Source organism: Macaca mulatta, chromosome 1 (genome assembly GCF_049350105.2).
Source record: "Macaca mulatta isolate MMU2019108-1 chromosome 1, T2T-MMU8v2.0, whole genome shotgun sequence".
In the NCBI taxonomy this organism is placed as follows: domain Eukaryota; kingdom Metazoa; phylum Chordata; class Mammalia; order Primates; family Cercopithecidae; genus Macaca; species Macaca mulatta.
The window spans coordinates 86,466,494-86,482,132 of NC_133406.1; the positions used below are offsets into that span (position 1 = coordinate 86,466,494).

At 52.0% G+C, this 15,639-nt stretch overlaps 5 pseudogenes; 4 read left to right on the forward strand and 1 right to left on the reverse strand.

Moving 5' to 3' along the window:
• Positions 1-4,180: 4,180 nt before the first annotated feature.
• LOC144338836 (5S ribosomal RNA) lies at positions 4,181-4,299 on the reverse strand (annotated as a pseudogene).
• A 1,674-nt stretch (positions 4,300-5,973) lies between these two features.
• LOC114674849 (5S ribosomal RNA) lies at positions 5,974-6,091 on the forward strand (annotated as a pseudogene).
• A 1,455-nt stretch (positions 6,092-7,546) lies between these two features.
• On the forward strand, positions 7,547-7,665 carry LOC114674995 (5S ribosomal RNA; annotated as a pseudogene).
• Positions 7,666-12,702: 5,037 nt separating this feature from the next.
• On the forward strand, positions 12,703-12,821 carry LOC114674620 (5S ribosomal RNA; annotated as a pseudogene).
• Positions 12,822-14,233: 1,412 nt separating this feature from the next.
• LOC114674611 (5S ribosomal RNA) lies at positions 14,234-14,352 on the forward strand (annotated as a pseudogene).
• Positions 14,353-15,639: the final 1,287 nt, after the last annotated feature.

The following is a 15,639-nucleotide window of genomic DNA, read 5'->3' on the forward strand; positions in this document are numbered from 1 at the left end:
ATTTTTGACAGCTAGAGAAATACGAGGAATGCCTAGCAAGGCACCAAATTGTTGTAAAAGTTTACAGCCCCAAAGGTTAATATTAATGGGAACAATATAAAATAATACTTTTCCCTGTTGTCCTTCAGGTCATACACAGCTCAGGGGCTCAACACTTTGGTAGACTACAGAAGCAGGACCTAGGCCGGATAGAGTAACCGATACTTGTTTCTTTTTCCAATGAGCAGACCATTGAGCCAAGCAAATAATGGATACATCTGCTCTTGTGTTGACTAATCCCTCAAAAAGTATCCCATTAATTTGCAATGAACATAAAGGTTTTTGATCGGAAACTAAAGTTTCCCAGAAAACAGTTTTCGTAGTACTACTGAAACCTCCTTGAGGAGACACATCTCTAGACAGAAAAGGAAAAAAAGGCAATAAAAGCAATTGTGCAAAACGTTCCCCTGCCTCTAGGTGCATAAATTGTGAGACCTGTACCATAATAAGGATTTCATCAGTAAAATCAGGATCAATGACTCCTGGAACCACCATTAACCCTCGCATAGTGCTGCTGCTTCGACCTAACAAAAATCCTACATGTCCCTTTGGCAAAGGGCCACATACTCCAGTAGTTAACTTATATATTCCTCCATTAGGAGACAGAGTATAAGTTTGAGTAATACCCAAGTCAGCAGCAGCACTCTGCTTAGTGGCAGCATAAAGCTGAGAAACGGGGGTGGGGGTGATACCATTAAGGATGACTTGAAGTCATTCCTTGATGTTGTAAGCCATCGCTCACTGTGTATTGTGGTAGGCCTGCATTGTAATTGTTGGGGCCCCAAGCCTGTGGGTCCCGGTTCCCATTTCTTGGGAGGGGTGACAATAAATTCCACTTTTATCAGTTTTTGAACAACATTCATTTGTCCAATGTTGACCTTTTCCACATAGTTTGCACTCCCCAGAAGGTAATTTTTTCTCTTTTGTGGTCAGGAAGCCCAGTTTTTTCCAGCATTCTTTCTTAAAAAGGCCAGGCTTCCTGCACTGAAAACATACACCTTGTTTAGAATTACTCTTTAAGGCCTTAGAAAGTGCTCCAGCAAACAGTTGAGCATTGTAAATAGCTCCTCCCATGCCCGCACAAGCCTGAATATACTCATCTAAATTGGCTCCACTGGCTTTTAAAGGTCTTAATAACTTTTGACACTCAGGATTAGCGTTTTCAAAGGCCAGCATATCCAGAAGAATTTTAAAATCAGGTCCCACACCTACAGTCTTTAATACAGCATCTTGAAGATGAGCTAAAAAATCTGGATATGGCTCATTAGCTCCTTGCAGGATTTTTACAAATGATAAAGAAGTTTTGCCTGCTATCTCAACTTTAGTCCAGGCTTTCATAAACAAAGTTTTAATCTGAACGATAGCAGTGTTGTCTAGGCCAGCTTGAGCATTAAGAGTGGCATATTGTCCAGAACCCATAAGTTGTTCTTCAGTAGGTCCTGGGGATTACGGGTAGCATTTTTTCTAGCTTGTACTCTTGCTTCCTCCTACCACCAAATTTTCAATTGAAGTCATTGAGAATGGTCAAGGACAGTCTTTCCTAACGTCTCCCAATCAATAGGAATCATCATATGTTCTGAAGAGAAGGAATCGAGAAGGCTGAGAACAAACGATGACTGAGGTCATAAATGGAAATTGCAGCTTTCATTTCCTTTAGAAATTCAAATTGTAGTGCTGTAAAAGTCACATTATGGCCACCGTTTGGAAACTGAGCATTGGGGCCAAAAGCGGCTTGTGTTATTGGGAACAAATCTAATTCTTCAAAATCATCTTTTACCTTCGATTCCTTCTTTTCTCCTACAGGAGGAAAGGGCACAGAGAAAACCTGACCCGACATAGGCAAAGAATTTGGAGGTGGCGGCAAGGGGAAATCTTCCTCCAAAGGAGCAGAAGGGAAAGTGACAGGAAAGGCTTGTGGCGGAGAGATAGGAGAAACAGGAGCAGCAGCACCTTGTAATTTTAACAACTGTTGTAACATATCTACAATGCACTGCAAGTCAGAATTTCCTTCAGATGAAGGAGGCATTAGCTCTTCTTCCAACTCCTTATCTTCAGCAACCAGGGTGTAAATATGTTCCTCTTCGAGATCATTCCTCTCTAAAGCTTCAGATGCCTCACCTCCTGTGGCAGTATCGCCATGTTCTGAGTCAGTTTCAAGTAATTCTAATGCCTGAGTAATGGAACTACACAAAGTCCACAAAGTCAGAGGCATCATTTGCCCTCGCTGATGAGCTCAATGCAGGACTTTGACTACCTGTAACCATTCCTTTCGATTTAGCTGTACTTTAGTTTGATATTGAAACCAATAAAAATGTTGTTCAACATGGGCAAACAATCTCTTCAAAGTCTTCTCTTTTACTTCTACTCCTATAGACATTAACAGTCCCTGGAGTAACCGCAAGTATTCAGAGGCCAGAGAGGTGGAATTCCCCATAATTTTCCCATGGGTCCCCCTTCTTTATTTACTTACCCGGGGTGCTCCCCCTCCAGTTCCTTGCTCTCAAGGAGCCACGGAACCTGCTCGCTGTGCCAAATGTCGGGGCCCGCGTGTTTCCTAAACAAAGGAATGAACACACAAGACAACACAAGACAGGACAAACATGGCGGCCAACCCAAACGGCATGCTCTGCTTTATTTTATACAGCCATTTGTGGAATGTTGCCAAGTCACAAGACACATGTTGTTTTTCTGACCTTTCCCTGACTTTCTGGTTTTTCAAGATGTTACACATTAACCAGTCCCCAGGGTCTGCTGTTTGCAGCTGGCTCCTTTGTCCCCCCTGTTTGCAGGGAAAGAATGTCCTGCTTTGTTTGCAAGAGCAGGACTTATCGGGAGCATCTTGTTTGCGAGCATGTAGTCCTCTACATTCTTGGGTTAATTGCTTGCTTTGGAGGTGGGTTTCGTAGGCTCCATCCTATGTTGGCACCTCCCTGTGCACCTGGTACAGTGCATTGGGCCCCTAGATTTGCAGAGTGCACCCATCCATTTGGCATGAGCCGTGGAATGGGGCCTGCCCATGGTGGCTGAGGCCTGGGTCTCTGGTATGTCCTTGGAGCTGGAGTCTTCACGAAGTTTTTGGCAATGGAATCTGGGTGCACAGGGACTATTTTCCTGGTTACTGGCAAAGCAATGTCCTTCCCCCAGATAAAGCGGCCCCTGCAATCTGGAGCAGAGGTCTTGGCTGGCATATGTGGCACCTGCTGCCCCTGCCTGCCCCTTTCCCTGGTTTGGAAGGCTGTGGCAGCACCTGATGACTGCATTGAATCTCCTGGGCATTCTGGGAGTGGGAAGACTGCATGAACACCAGGGTACCTGCGCCTGAGCCTTTATGCACTGGTCCCTTGACTTCCCAGGATGGACCTGGGCTCCTGGCATGGAGGCAGTGAGGCGGAAGTGGTGGGAGGCTGCTGTCCAGTTGTCCTTTGGTGGAGGATGCCAAGAGGACGTCCTGGCTGTGGTGCTGTTGTAGGCGGGCAATGAAGTGGTCACAGAGTCCAGGGAATTTGGGAAGCATGGTGACAGTACCGGGAAGGGAGGGATGGTTGAAGCCACAAAAGACTGCAGCAGGCCAAGCTCAGTGGATCATGGCTGTAACCACAGCACATTGGGATTCTGAGGAGGGTGGATCATGAGGTCGGGAGATCCAGACCAGCCTGGCTAACACGGTGAAACCCTGTCTCCACTAAAACTACAAAACATGAGCCCGGCGTGGGGCCAGGCACCTATAGTCCCCACTGCTCGGGAGGCTGAGGCAGGAGAATGGCATGCACCTGGGAGACGGAGCTTGAAGTGAGCCGAGATCATGCCACTGCACTCCACCTTGGGTGATAGAGTGAGACTCCATCTGGACGAAAAAGAAAGAAAGAAAGAAAGATAGAAAGAAAGAAAGAGAGAGAGAAAGAAAGAAAGAATGAAAGAGAGAAAGAGAGAGAGAAAGAAGGAAAGAAGAAAGGAAGAAAGAGAAAGAAAAGAAAGAAGGAAAGAAAAAAGAAAGAAAAAAGAGTGAGAAAGAGAAAGAAAAGAAAGAAGAAACAGAGAAAGAAGGGAAGAAAGAAAGAAAGAAAGAGAAGAAAGAAAGAAGAGAGAGAGAAGGAAAGAAAGGAATGTAGAAAATAAAGAAAGACAAGAAAGAAAGCAAAAAGGTCTACAGCACCCAGTATTCCCAGACTGTCTCCCATCCAAGTACTAACAAGGCCCGACCCTGCTTAGCTTCCGAGATCAGAGGAGATCATGTCCATTCAGGGTGGCATGGCTGTAGATGCTGGCAGAGGCACCTGGCTGCCACAAGAGGCCAGCCCAGCCATGCCAGCCAGCTTCCAGCTGGTACCAACAGCCCGGGGACTCCAGGCTTGTATCGGGAAACCAGGGACTCTAGCCAGTGTCCTTCCCCAGGCTCCCGAGCTCCCAATCTTCCACCACGTCCGGACCACTCAGATTAGGGACTGCTCTGAAGCATCAGGGCTGAGGGCCCACGATCCTGGGACCCAGTCTGTTCCACCGCCATGTCACAGAGTTGTTCTTTTGGATCCCTGGCAGCTCAGGAGCTCCTGTGAGGCCCCCTCTTGTCCCACTCAGTCAGAGCCGTCAAGGTTCAAGCCAGCTTGATGGCAAGCTCTGCCTCCTCGGAATCCCAAGGTGCTGTGGTTACAGGCCCAATCCACTGCGCACAGCCTGCTGTAGTCTTTTGTGGCTTTGCCCCTCCCTCCCTACCCCCTACTGTCGCCTTGCTTCCCAAACTCCCTGAACTCTACTCCCACTTTAACTCCCGCCTACATCCCTGCCACAGCCTGGGACTACCTCTTGGGTATCCGCTATGAAAGCACAAGTGGGCAGCAGCCTCCCACAGCTTCCAGCTCACCGCCGCCAGACGAGGAGCCCGGGTCCATCCCGGGAGGGCAGGGAGCCGGACCATAAAGGTGCAGGCACAGGTTTCCTGCCGTTCATGCTACCTTCCCACTCCTGGAATGCCCAGACGATTCAGTGAACTCATCGGGTGCTGCTGCAACCTTCCAAACCGGGGAAAGGTGCGGGCAGGGGCAGCGGGTGCCACACACGCCAGCCAAGACCTCCGCTCCAAAGCGCCAGGGCCGCTACTTCTGTCACCTTCCCTCTGTCTCTCTGTCTCTCAATCTTTCTCTGTCCCTCTCTTTCTCTGCCTCTCTGTCTCTTTCCCTCTCCCCCTGCCCTGTCTCTCTTGATCACTGTCCCTCTCCCTCCTTTGGTTTCAATCTCTCCATCCATCTCTTCCTTGCTCTCCTTCAAGCCGTTTGTGTGTGCATGCATGTGTGTGTGTGTGTGTCTGTGTGTGTTTGTGCACACGTGTGTGGGTTCCTGCTTGCGTGTACCCTGTTGTGTCTGTGTGTGGGACTGTGGATTTTCTCGTGGTAGTGTTGAGGTGTGACTGGGTTTCTCTCAGCAACTCTCGCCGGGGATCAGGCTGCAAGCTCTAGTGCCAGCCCAGGGAAAAGCAGGGCTATCCCCCAACCCCCAGCCCCCACCCCCCCTTGCCCACCGGCTGGGTCTTGGTCTGGAAAAGCGACCATGGTGGGGATGTTGTGAGATAAAGGCCACGTGCTGCTGGGTCGGCTGTTTGCCCTTGTCCAGCACTGACAGCTCTGGGTGGGTGGAGCAAGAGGGGGCCACCCAGGAGTTGCTGAGACACCTGGGATCCGAAAGAATATCTCCACAACAGAGCTGAGGACGGGACGGTGTCCCAGGATCCTGGGCCCTGGGCCCTGACGCCTTGGAGCACTCCCTGTTCTGAGCGGGACAGAGGTGGTGGGACCTTGGAATCTCGGGAGCTGGGGGAAGGTCACTCGCGAGCGGCTCGGGGATCCCAATTCGAGCCCAGTGGACCCAGGCTGGTGGTGCCGGCTGGAAGCCAGAGGTCATGGCTGGGCTGGGCTCTTGGGGAAGCCAGGCACCTCTGCTGGCGTCTACAGCCATACCACCCTGAATGTGCCTGATCTCGTCTGATCTTGGAAACTAAGCAGGGTCGGGCCTGGTGAGTACCTGGATGAGAGACCACTGGGAATACTGGGTGCTGTAGGCTTTTTTGCTTTTTCCCTTGTCTTTCCTTCTTTTCCACCTTCCTTTCTTCCCTTCTTGCTCTCTCTCTTCTTTTTCTCTTTCTTTCTTTCTTTCTTTCTTTCTTTCTTTCTTTCTTTCTTTCTTTCTTTCGTTCGTTCGTTCGTTCGTTCGTTCTTTCTTTCTTTCTTTCTCTCTCTCTTTCTTTCTTTTCTTTCTTTCATTCTTTCTTTTCTTTCTTTGTGTCATTCTTTATTTTCCTTTTTTCTTCTTTCTTTCTTTGTTTCTCTTTCTTTCTTTCTTTCTTTCTTTCTTTCTTTCTTTCTTTCTTTCTTTCTTTCTTTCTTTCTTTCTTTCTTCCTTCCTTCCTTCCTTCCTTCCTTCCTTCCTTCCTTCTTTCCTTCCTTCTTTCTTTTCTTTCTTTCTTTCTTTCTTTCTTTCTTTCTTTCTTTCTTTCTTTCTTTCTTTCTTTCTTTCTTTCTTTCTTTCTTTCTTTCTTTCTTTCTTTCTTTCTTTCTTTCTTTCTATCTCTCTCTCTCTCTTTCTTTTTCTTCCAAATGGAGTCTCGCTCTGTCATCCGGGCTGCAGTGCAATGGCGGGATCTCAGCTCACTGCAAGCTCTGCCTCCCAGGTTCATGCCATTCTCCTGCCTCAGCCTCCCAAGCAACGCGGACGACATGCTACCCCCACCACGCCTGGCTCATGTTTTGTAGTTTTAGTAGAGACGGGGTTTCACTGTGTAAGCCAGGCTGATCTGAATCACCTGACCTCGTGATCCACATGCTTTGGCATCCCAAAGTGCTGGGATTGCATTAGTGATCCACCGCACCCAGCCTGCAGTAGGCTTCTGTGGCTTCCCCACTCCCTCCCTTCCCCCTACTATCCTCTTTCTTCCCAACCTCCCCTGACTCTGTTCCCCCTTTATTGTGCCCCTACACCCCCAACGCACTCAGGAAACTGCTTCTCAGGGTGCGCCACCAAGGCACCACTGGGCAGCAGCATTCCACTGCTTCTGCCTAGCCGTCACCATGCCAGGAGCCCGGCTCCAGCCAGGGAGGCAGGGGGCCAGACCGAAAAGGCACAGGCCTGGGTGTTGGCATTGTGAGAAAAAGGCCACACTTCGCTGGGCCACCTGTTCACCCTTGGCCATCCCTGACGGCTCTGACAGGGTGGAGCAAGAGGGGTCCTTGCAGAAGTTCCTGAGCCACGAAGGATCCAAAAGAATACGTCTGCAACAGGGCAGAGGACCTGTTGGGGATCCAGGATCGTGGGCCCTGGGCCCTGACACCTCAGGGTACTCCCTGCTTGGAGCTTTCCGGACGTGCTGGAGGCTCGGGAGCTCAGGAACCCGGGGAAGGCCACGGGGAAGCAGCTCAGTGTTCCCGATAGGAGCCTGGAGGCCCCAGGCTGGCGGTGCCACCTGGAAGCTGGCGGGCATGGCTGGGCTTGGCTCCTGTGGCAGCCAGACGCCTTTGCTGGCGTCTACGGCTATAACACCCTGAATGTGCGAGATCTCATCTGATCTCAGAAACTAAGCAGTGTCAGGCCTAGTTAGTACTTGGATGGGAGGCCGCCTGGGAATACTGGGTGCTGTGGGCTTTTTTGCTTTCTTTCTTGTCTTTCTTTTTTTCTACCTTCCTTTCTTTCCTTCTCTCTCTCTCCTTTCTTTCTTTCCTTTTCTTTCTTTCTTTCTTTTTTCTTTCTTTCTGTCTTTCTTTCTGTCTTTCTGTCTTTCTTTCTTTCTTTCTTTCCTTCTTTCCTTCTTTCCTTCTTTCTTTCTTTCTCTCTCTCTTTCTTTCTCTCTTTCCTTCTTTCTTTTCTTTCTTTCACTCTCTCTTTCTTCCTTCCTTCCTTCTTTCCTTCCTTCCTTCCTTCTTTCCTTCCTTCCTTCTTTCCTTCCTTTCTCTCTCTCTCCCTTCCTTCCTTCCTTTCTCTCTCCCTCCCTCCCTCCCTCCCTCCCTCCCTCCCTCTCTTTCTTTCTTTCTTTCTTTCTTTCTTTCTTTCTTTCTTTCTTTCTTTCTTTCTTTCTTTCTTTCTTTCTTTCTTTCTCTCTCTCTCTCTCTCTCTCTCTCTCTCTCTCTCTCTCTCTCTTTCTTTCTTTCTTTCTTTCTTTCTTTCTTTCTTTCTTTCTTTCTTTCTTTCTTTCTTTCTTTCTTTCCTTCTTTCATGCTTGCTTGCTTGCTTTTTCTTCCAGATGGAGTCTCGCTCTGTCACCCAGGCTGGAGTGCAGTGGCACGATCTTGGCTCACTTCAAGTTCCGCCTCCCGGGTTCACGCCATTACCCTTCCTCAGCCTCCTCAGCAGCTGGGACTATAGGCGCCTGCCACCACACCTGGCTCATGTTTTGTAGTTTTAGTAGAGACGGGGTTTCACTGTGTAAGCCAGGCTGGTCTGGACCTCCTGACTTTGTGATCCACATGCCTCGGCCTCCCAAAATGCCGGGATTACCGGAGTGATCCACCGTGCCCGGTGTTCTATAGTCTTTTGCTTCTTCTCCCATCATTCCCTTCTCCCTACAGTTGCCATACTTCCCAACCTCCCCTGACTCTGCTCCCACTTTATCACCTGCCGACACCCACGCTGCAGCCTGAGACCTCCTCCTGGGCTTCCGCCACCAAAGCATCACCGGGCAGCAGAATACCACCACTTCTGCCTCACCGCCGCCCAGCCAGGAGCCTGGTTCCACTCCGGGAGGGCAGGGGGCTGGACCCCAAAGGTGCAGTTGCGGGTTCCCTGCCATTTGTGGTGCCTTCCTACTCCGGGAATGACCAGGCGATTCAATCCACTCATCGGGCACCGCTGCAACCTTCCAAACCAGGGGAAGGGGTGGGCAGGGGCAGTGGATGCCACACACGCCAGCCAAGACCTCTGCTCCAGAATGCAGGGGCTGCTTTTTTCGGGGGAGGACATTGCTTCAACAACCACCAGGAAAACAGTCCCTGTGCACCTGGATTCCCATTGCCACCATCTTTGTGTAACTCCAGTCCTGAAGACAATCCACAGACCCAGGTCTCGGGCCCCATGGGCACGCCTGGTGCCATGGCTCCTGCCAATTGGGCAGGCACTGTCTGCCAATCAAGGGGCGCACCGAACAGCACCAAGAGCAGATAGAAGTGCCAAGAAAGGAAGGAGCCTACGAAACCCACTTCCAAAGCAAGCAATTAATCCAACACAAAACCCATGTCACCGTTCCATTTCTCCTCTCACATGGACGGCCTGGCCACCCTGTTCTGGTCCAGCCCAAGCCCCCTCCACCCTATCCCGGCCTGCTCAAAAGGGCCCTGCCTACTGGAGCAGGGAGCTCTCTCTCCAAAGCTCTATCACTCTGGGTCTCTAGCTCCCTCATGCTCTCTCTTCTGGGTTTGCCCCTGCACCTCGTGCTACTTCTGTCGCCTTCCCTCTGTCTGTCTCTCTCTCTGTCCCTTTCTCTTTCTCAGCCTCTCTGTCTGTCTCTTTCCCTCTCCATCTCCCCTGTCTCTCTGAATCGCTATCTCTCTCCCTCACTCGTTTTCAATCTCTCCATCCGTCTCTTCCTTGCTCTCTTTCAAGCCATTTGTGTGGGCGTCCGTGTGTGTGTGTGTGTGTGTGTGTGTGTCTGTGTGCATGGGAACGCCTGTGTGTGTTCCCGTGCAAGAGTGCCCTGCTGCATCTGTGTATGGGGTTGTGGATTTGCTCCTGGTGGTGGTGGGGTGTGTCTGGGTTTCTCTCAGCCCCTCTTGCAGGGGATCAGCCTGCTGGCTATAGTGCCAGCCTGGGGCAAAGCAGGGCCATCCTCCAACCACCCAGTCCCATGCCTTCTTGTGCACCAGACTGGTCTTCTTTGGGACAAGCAACCATGGTGGGGGCGTTGTGAGAAAAATGCCTCGTACTCCTGGGTCAGCTCTTCACCATTGGCCAGCCTTGACGGCTTTGGGTTGGTGGGGCAAGAGGGGGCCTCACAGGAGCTCCTGAGTGGATCCAAATGGATACCTATGTGAATTGGCGGAAGACCAGATGGGGTCCCAGGATCATGGGACCTGGGCTCTGACACCTCAGACCATGCATATTCTGAGCAGGCTCTTTTTGTTGCTCGGAGCTTGGGAGGTGGGTGAAGGCCACTGGCAAGCGACTCAGGGGTCCCTGATCCGAGCCCAGCGACCCCAGTCTGGCAGTTCCGGCAGGAAGCCGGTGGGCATGGCTGATACGGGCTCCTGGGGCAGCCAGGGGCCTCTGCCGGCGTCTATGGCCATGTCAGCCTGAACGCACCTGATCTTGTCTGATCTCGGAAGCGAGGCAGGTTCAGGCCTGGTTCGTATTTGGATGGAAGACCATCAGGGAATACCGAGTGCTGCAGGCTTTTTGCTCTCTTTCATGTTTTCTTTCTTCTCTACCTTCCTTACTTCCCTTCTCTCACTCTCTCTTTTCTTTCTTTCTTTCGTTCCTCCCTTCCTTCCTTCCCTCCCTCCCTCCCTCCCTCCCTCCCTCCCTCCCTCCCTCCCTCCCTTCCTTCCTTCCTTCCTTCCTTCCTTCCTTCCTTCCTTCCTTCCTTCCTTCCTTCCTTCTTTCTCTTTGAGATGGAATCTCACTCTGTCACCAAGGCTGCAGTGCAGTGATACGATCTCGGCTCACTTCAAGCTCCACCTCCCTGATTCATGCCATTCTCCTGCCTCAGCCTCCCAAGTTGCTGGGACTGCAGGCGTCCGCCAACATGCCTGGCTCATAGTTTCTAGTTTTAGTAGAGACAGGGTTTCACCGTGTCAGCCTGGCTGATCTGGATCTCCTGACCTCATGATCCACCTGCCTCAGCCTCCCAAAGTGCTGGGATTACAGGTGTGGTCCAATGCACACAGCCTGCTGTAGGCTTTTGTGGCTTCTCCCCTACCTCCCTTCGCCTACTGTCACCATGCTTTCCAAACTCCCCTGAGCCTGCTCCCCCTTTATCGCCTGCCTACACTCCCACTGCAGCTGGGGGCCTCCTTCTGGGGGTCCACCACCAAAGCACCACTGGGCAGCAGCATCCCAGTGCTTCCATGTTGTGGCCGCCACACCAGGAGACCGTCTCCAGCTCGGGGCGTGGAAGGGGGCAGGACCCCAAATGTGCAGGCATGGGTTCCATTCCGTTCACGATGCCTTTCCTCTCCTGGAACTCCCAGGCAGTTCAGTCCATTCATCGGGTGCCACCGCAACCTTCCAAACCAGGGGAAGGGGTGGGCAGGGGCAGTGGGTGCCACACACACCAGCCAAAATCTCCGCTCCAGAACACAGGGGCTGCTTTATCTGAGGGAAGGACATTGCTTTGCCAGCCACCAGGAAAACAGTCCCTGTGCACCCAGATTCCCATTGCCACCAACTTCATGTAAACTCCAGTTCAGAGGACATGCCAGAGACCCAGGCCTCAGGCTCCATGGGCATGCCCATTGCCACGGCTCCTGCAAAACGGGCGGGCACACTCTGCAAATCAAGGGGCTCACAGCACCAGAAAAAGAGCACAAGGAGGTGCCAACAAAGGAAGGAGACTATGCAACTCACCTCCAAAGCAAGCAATAAACCCAAGACAAAACCCGTCTCAGAGCTCCATTGCTCCTCTTGCATGGATGGCCTGGTCACCCTGTTCTGGCGCAGCCCATGCCACCTCCACCCTATCCGCTGCCTACAGGAGCGGGGCGCTCCCTCTCCATGGCTCTATAGCTCTCGCTCTCTAGCTCCCTCCCCCTCTGTCTTCTGGGTTTTCCCCTGCACCTCGTGCTACTTTTGTGGCCTTCCCTCTGTCTCTCTGTCTCTCTGTCTCTCTTTCTCTGCCTCTCTGTCTGTCTCTTTCCCTCTCCCCCTCCCCTGTGTCTCTCGATCGCTGTCTCTCTCCCTTCCTCCTTTTCAATCTCTCCATTCATCTCTTCCTTGCTCTCCTTCAAGCTGTTTGTGTGTGAGTGCATGTGTGTGTGTGTGTATGTGTGTTTGTGTGTGTGCAGGCACCCGTGTGTGGTTTCCAACGCGTGAGTGCCCAGGCGTGTCTGTGTGTGGGGCTGTGGATTTGTTCGTGGTGGTGGGGTGTGTCTGGGTTTCTCTCAGCCCCTCTCGCCGGGGATCAGCCTCCTGGCTCTAGTGCCATCCCGGGACAAACAGGGCCATCCCCCAACTTCCAATGCCCCACACTGTCTTGCTCCACTGCTGGCTCTTGGTCAGGACAAGCGACCGTGATGGGGACAGCCACGTGTGGCTGGGCTGGCTGTTCGCCCTTGGCCAGCAGTGATGGCTCTGGGAGGGTGGGGAAGAGGGGGCCTCACAGGAGCTCCAGAGCGGCAAAAGATCCAAAAGAATACCTCCGTCACAGGGCGGAGGGCTGGATGCGGTCCTAGGATCGTGGGCCCTGGGCCCTGACACCTAGGAGCACTCCCTGTTCCAAGTGGGCCCAACGTGGTGGAGGCTCGGCTGGGGAACACCACAGCTGGGGAACACCTTGAGGTCTGCCACCAAAGCACCACCAGGAAGCAGCATCCCACCGCTTCTACCTCACTTCTGCTCGGGAGCTGGGGGAATGTTGAGGGTGAGCGACTTGGGGGTCCTGATCCGAGCCCTGCAGCACTGGGCTGGCGGTGCCCATTGGAAGCCAGCTGGCATGGCTGGGCCGGGCTCTTGTGGCAGCCATGCACCTCTGCCAGCATCTGCAGCCATACCACCCTGAATGCGCCTGATCTCGTCTGATCTCGGAAGCTTAGCAGGTTGGGGCCCATTTGGTACTTGGATGGGAGACCGCCTGGAAATACCAGTCGCTATAGGTTTTTTTTCTCTTTCATGTCTTTCTTTCTTTTCTACCTTCCTTTCTTCCCTTCTGTCTCTCCCTCTCTTCTTTCTATCTTTCTTTCTTTCCTTTCTCTCTTTTACCTTTCTTTCTTCTTTCTTCCCTTCTTTCTTTTCTTTTCTCTTTCTTTCTTTCTTTCTTCTTTCTTTTCTTTCTTTCTTTGTTTCTTTCCTTCTTTCTTTCCTTCCTTCTATTTTTCTTTCTTTTTTCTTTCTCTCTTTTTTCCTTCTTCTTTCTTTCCTTCTTTCTTTCTTTTCTGTCTTTCTCTCTCTTTCTTTATTTCGTCCTTCCTTCCTTCTGTCATTCCTTCCTTCCTTCCTTCCTTCCCTCCTTTCTTTCTTTCTTCTTTCTTTCTTTCTTTCTTTCTTTCTTTCTTTCTTTCTTTCTTTCTTTCTTTCTTTCTTTCTTTCTTTCTTTCTTTCTTTCTTTCTTTCTTTCTTTCTTTCTTTCTTTCTTTCTTTTTTCTTCCAAACGGACTCCCACTCTGCCACCCAGGCTGGAGGGCAGTGGCACGATCTCAGCTTGCTGCAAGCTCCGCCTCCCAAGTTCACGCCATTCTCCTGCCTCAGCCTCTCAAGCAGCTGGGACTACAGGGGCCTGCCATCACACCTGGCTCGTGTTTTGTAGTTTGAGTAGAGATGGGGTTTCACCGTGTAAGCCAGGCTGGTCTGGATCTCCTGACCTCATGATCCACACGTCTCGGCCTCCCAAAGTGCTGGGATTACAGGTGTGATCCACCAGTCGTGGCCTGCTGCAGGCTATTTTGGCTTTCGCCTTCACTCCCTTCCCCCTACTATCACCATGCTTCCCAAATTCCGCGACTTTGCTCCCCCTTTATTGCATCCCTACACCCCCTATGCACCCAGGGAATGCCTTCTGAGGGTGCGCCACCAAAGCACTACTGGGCAGCAGCATTCCACTGCTTCTGCCTATTCGCCGCCCCACCAGGAGCCTGGCTCCAGGCTGGGAGGGCAGGGGGCCGGATCCCAGAGGTGCAGGCCCAGTTGTTCTCATTGTGAGAAAAAGGCCACGCCACTGGGCCGCCTGTTCGCCCTTGGGCAGCCCTGATGGCTCTGGCTGGGTGGGGCAAGAGGGGGCCTCACAGGAGCTCCTGAGCCCCCAAGGATTCAAAAGAATACGTCCGCGACAGGGCGGAGGACCGGACAGGTTCCCAGGATCATTGGCCCTGGGCCCTGGCACCTGAGAGCACTCCCTGTTCCGAGTTGGCCAGACGTGGTGGAAGTTCGGCAGCTCGGGATCCAGGGGAAGGCTGTGGGCAAGTGGCTCGGGGATCCTGATACGAGCCTGGAGGCCCCGTGCTGGCTGTGCCACCTGGATGCCACTGGGCATGGCTGGGCGGGGCTCTTGTGGCAGCCAGGCGCGTTTGCCGGTGTCTAAGGTCATACCATCCTGGACCAGCGAGATCTCGTCTGATCTCAGAAGAGAAGCAGGGTCGGACCTGGTTAGTACTTGGATGGGAGACTGCCTGGGAATACTGGGTGCTGTGGGCTTTCTTTCTTTCTTCTTTCTTTCCTTCTTTCTTTCTTTTCTTTCTTTCTTTCTCTCTCTCTTTTTTCTTTATTTCTTTTCTTTCTTTCTCTTTCTTTCTTTCTTTCTTTCTTTCTTTCTTTCTTTCTTTCTTTCTTTCTTTCTTTCTTTCTTTCTTTCCCTCCCATCCTCCCTCTCTCTTTCTCTCTTTCTCTCTTTCTCTCTCTCTCTCTCTCTCTCTCTCTCTCTCTCTCTTTCTCTCTCTCTCTTTCTCTCTTTCTCTCTTTCTCTCTTTCTCTCTTTCTCTCTTTCTCTCTTTCTCTCTTTCTCTCTTTCTCTCTTTCTCTCTTTCTCTCTTTCTCTCTTTCTCTCTTTCTCTCTTTCTCTCTTTCTTTCTTTCTTTCTTTCTTTCTTTCTTTCTTTCTCTCTTCCAAACGGAGTCTTGCTCTGTCACCTAGGCTGGACTCTAGTGGCACAATCTCAGCTCACTGCAAGCTCCGCCTCCCGGGTTCACACCATGCTCCTGCCTCAGCATCCCGAGCAGCTGGGACTACACGTGCCCACCACCGTGCCTGGCTCATGTTTTGTACTTTTACTAGAGATGGGGTTTCACTGTGTAAGCCAGGCTGGTCTGGATCTCCTGACCTCGTGATCCACTTGACTCAGCCCCCCAAAGTGCTGGTATTACAGGCGTGGACCAACGCACCTGGCCAGCTGTAGGCTTTTTTGCTTCCCCCGTCCCTTACTTCCTGCTACTGTTGCCATTCTTCCCACACTCCCCTGACTCTTCTCCCCCTTTATCGCACCCCTACACCCCTGCCACAATCGGGGACCTCCTTTTAGGGGTGCACCACCAAAGCACCACTGGGCAGCAGCATTCAACTGCTTCTGCCAGCCTCCACTCTGCCAGGAGCCCGGCTTCAGACTGGGAGGGCAGGTGGCAGGACTGCAAAGGCGTAGGCCTCGGTGTTGGTGTTTTGAGAAAAAGGCCACGTGCTGCTGGGCCACCTGTTTGCCCATGGCCAGCCCTGATGGCTCTGGCTGGGTGGGGTAAGAGGGGGCCTCGCAGGATCTCCTGAGTTGCCAGTGATCCAGAAGAATACCTCCCCGACAGGACAGAGGACTGGACGGGTTCCCAGGAATGTGGACCCTGGGCCCTGATGCCTAGGAACACTCCCTGTTTCGAGCGGGCCCATTGTGGTTGAAGCACGGCAGCTCGGGAGCCGGGGGAAGGCCTCGGGCGAGGGGCTTGGGGTTCCCGATATGAGCCCAGAGGCCCAGGGCTGGCGGTGCCTGCTGGAAGCTGGCGG